General features: G+C 51.9%; 1 long non-coding RNA gene across 1 annotated transcript; it reads left to right on the top strand.

The window, feature by feature from the left end:
- Positions 1-423, top strand: LOC114808801. Its single transcript, XR_003756571.1, has 2 exons — positions 1-96; positions 209-423. It is a non-coding gene; the product is annotated as an uncharacterized LOC114808801 (long non-coding RNA).
- The last annotated feature ends 2,807 nt before the right edge of the window (positions 424-3,230 follow it).

Below are 3,230 nucleotides of genomic sequence, written 5' to 3'. Positions count from 1 at the left end.
AGTAGGAGGAACTGAAGAATAAGAATCGCCGTGGAGAAGCTGTGAGGTCCGTCCACCCAACCATCAAAAAAAAGAACAGACCTAAGCCCAAGAATGGTAAGCTTTCCTTCCGGAGCCCCCGGGGTTCCCGTACGGGGACGGGGAGGGATCGAGGCGGGCCGGCAGGGCGGGGACCGAAATAATAACACGGACACTTTCTTACCCGCAGATAAGCCGAAATCGAAAATCACCAGAAAAGTGAAAAGGACCACGACTCACCGCGTTGCTGTTAAGAAGCCAAAGGGCAAGAAAAAGAAGAACTAGTGGATTTCGTCCCGGAACGGCAAAAGGCCTGCCAAAGAACCATCAGCGATGAAGCAGTTTGGCCTTTTCGCCTGTTGTATTTACGGTTTCCCGTTGGAAAAATAAAGAAAACAAACTGATCTTCCTTGGTCGCGTCCTTCCCTCCCGGCCGGATCTGGGGTTGGATGGAGGGTGGAGAGATGGGGGTAGCGGGCGAGGGAAGTGGGGGAGGAGACAGGTGGGGGGGGAAGTGGGAAGTGGGAAGTGGGGGGTAAGTAGGGGGAGGAAGGGGAGAGGGAGGAGGCGGGGTGGAGAGGGAAGGGCGAAGAGAAACCGTTTCAAGTGGCTTCCTGCCAACGGCGACTTCAACCAACTCCATTTGACCCATGGCTTCGGGCCGTTGATCCAGTACCGCCCTGATTCAGGACAGGTGGTAAGTACTTAATGTGGACTAAACGCTGGGGGAGATCCGAGTTTGCCAGACCAGGCATCCGTCCTGCTCCACAGGGGGCTCACGATCTACCCGACCCGAGCCGCTTCCCGGGCCTTCCGGGAAAGAGGTGCCTTTTGGGGTGACGGGACCCACCCCCACCCAGAAAGTGACTCGGGTCGTCTCCGAGGTCTGGGTCTCGGGAAGACGAAGAGCTCTCTCATTGGGTTTAGGCGTGCGGTCAGGAGGAATAATAATAATAACAACAGTATGTTTTAAGCGCTTCCTATGGGCCAAACACCGTTCTAAGCGTTGAGGTGGATACAAGGTAATCAGTTGTCTCACGTGGGGCTCACGGTCTTCATCCCCATTTTGCAGATGAGGTAACAGAGGCACAGAGAAGTGAAGTGACTTATCCAGGGTCACATAGCAACCAAGTGGCAGAGCCGGGATCAAGAACGCACGTCCTCTGACTCCCAAGACCGTGCTCTTAGCGACAGGCCATGCTGCTTCTCCTTTCCGTCTGCGTTACTCAGACCTTCCTACCTAGTCCAGCAGGTTCGACGGGTCACTTTCTTCTGACACGGGGGCAATTAAGAACACCATTCTTTGGCTTCTATTTATCTGCATCTGTCTTAATGACTCGGTCCTCCACCTGAACACCCCCAACCCGGCTTACTGCACGGGGAGCCCGTTGACTGTACTGAAAGTCTCCCGGTGTTGGATGTGGTAAGGAGTAGCCAAATGACCAGAGGACCGAGAATGGGATCTCTCTCTCCCGTCGAGGAAGAAAACTCACTCGGGAACGGGACCGCGTTTGTGCCCATCTGTTGATTTCCAGAAGTTCGAGCGCTCGCGCTGCATGAAGGGATCGGCGGCAGAAACCATAGGCCAAAGAGCTCTTTAGACCCTCACGGCTTCCACCGACCAGATGAAGGAGCCGTTTTCTCTCTCAGCTCGTTCTTGGGGAGAGTTTTGTAAAGCAGGCGAAGGGATGGCTAGACTCCGCACATAGTAAGCGCTCGATAAATACGGTAGAACGAATGGGCAGAGAGGCCAAGTGGACAGAGCCTGAGTTCTAGCCGTGTGACCTTGGACAAGTCACTCCACCTCTCTGGGCCTCCATCAAATGGGGATCAGATCCGACGGTAAGCCCATCAATGGGCGGGGCTTGTCTCTATCTGTTGCCGAATTGTCCATTCCAAGCGCTTAGTACAGTGCTCTGCACATAGGAAGCGCTCGATAAAGACTATTGAATGAATATTCTGTTGCTGCCCATTAAAATAAAATTAAAGTAAATGTGTAATCTATTTTAGCATCTGTCTCCCCCGCCACCGCCGCACCCAGATCGTCAGCTCTTCGAGGATAAGAATCATATATACCAACTATCGTATCGAACTCTCCCTCGGCACCGAGACCAGTATTTTGCGCAGAGTAAGAGCACGACAGATACGACCGATTTATAGGGTGTACTCGCTAGGCACCACTGCTTTCCAAAGGTCTAAAAAACGGCAGGAACCAATATTCAAATGAAGAAGCAGCTGTGCCCTCCAGATAAAGCCGTTCGGTTATTCAAGACATTTCAGGTCTTATTAGGGCGTGCTTTAAATTCGGTACGGCCTCAATTTTCCCTTTAGGGTAGAATGAATTAGCCCCCCGGTGTGCATTTGTAACTTATTTTTCTGCAGCTGCAACGAGATCACAAGCTATTCTATGACATCGTTAGGATGAGAACACGATATTTTCCTGCTGTCTGGAAAATCTAGAATCCTAGTGGCCAGAGCCCGGGCCGGGAGGCAGGAGGTCATGGGTTCTAGTCCCGGCTCCGCCACGTGTCTGCCGCATGACCTTGGGCGATTCACTTCACTTCTGTGTGCCTCAGTTACCTCATCCATAAGATGGGGATTAAAACTGTGAGCCTCCGGTGGGAGAGAGACTGTGTCTAACCCGATTTCCTTGTATTCGCCCCAGTGCTTAGTACAGTGCCTGGCACAGAGTTAAGTGCTTAACTAATTGTGGTATTTGTTATAATTATAATAATAATGAACATAATTATTATTATTCCTCAAGAAGATACGGGAATGTTTCACTGCCCTGGTCAGGTTGATAGGGAAGCAGCGTGGCTCAATGGATAGAGCCCGGGCTTGGGGGTCAGGGGACATGGGTTCGAATCCCGGCTCCGCCGCTTGTCAGCTGTGTGACTGTGGGCGAGTCACTTAACTTCTGTGTGCCTCAGTTCCCTCATCTGCAAAATGGGGATTAACCGTGAGCCTCACGTGGGACGACCTGATGACCCTGTATCTACCCCAGCACCTGGAACAGTGCTCTGCACATAGTAAGCGCTTAACAAATACCAACATTATTATTATTAGGGCTCGAAAGCCTGAGATGTTAAGGTTTTGCACCATCGGGCTGCTTCCAGCTTCGCGCCTCCTGATTGGCTTCCTAGTCCCCCTGATTGACAGCTCTTTCCCAGGGGTAGGGTCATGGATTTTGTGCAGATTTGCAGCCTCTCAAC

Source organism: Ornithorhynchus anatinus, unplaced genomic scaffold, assembly GCF_004115215.2.
Source record: "Ornithorhynchus anatinus isolate Pmale09 unplaced genomic scaffold, mOrnAna1.pri.v4 scaffold_226_arrow_ctg1, whole genome shotgun sequence".
In the NCBI taxonomy this organism is placed as follows: Eukaryota; Metazoa; Chordata; class Mammalia; order Monotremata; family Ornithorhynchidae; genus Ornithorhynchus; species Ornithorhynchus anatinus.
The sequence above is the reverse complement of the archived record's forward strand: the minus strand, read 5'-3'. Positions and strand labels throughout refer to the sequence as shown.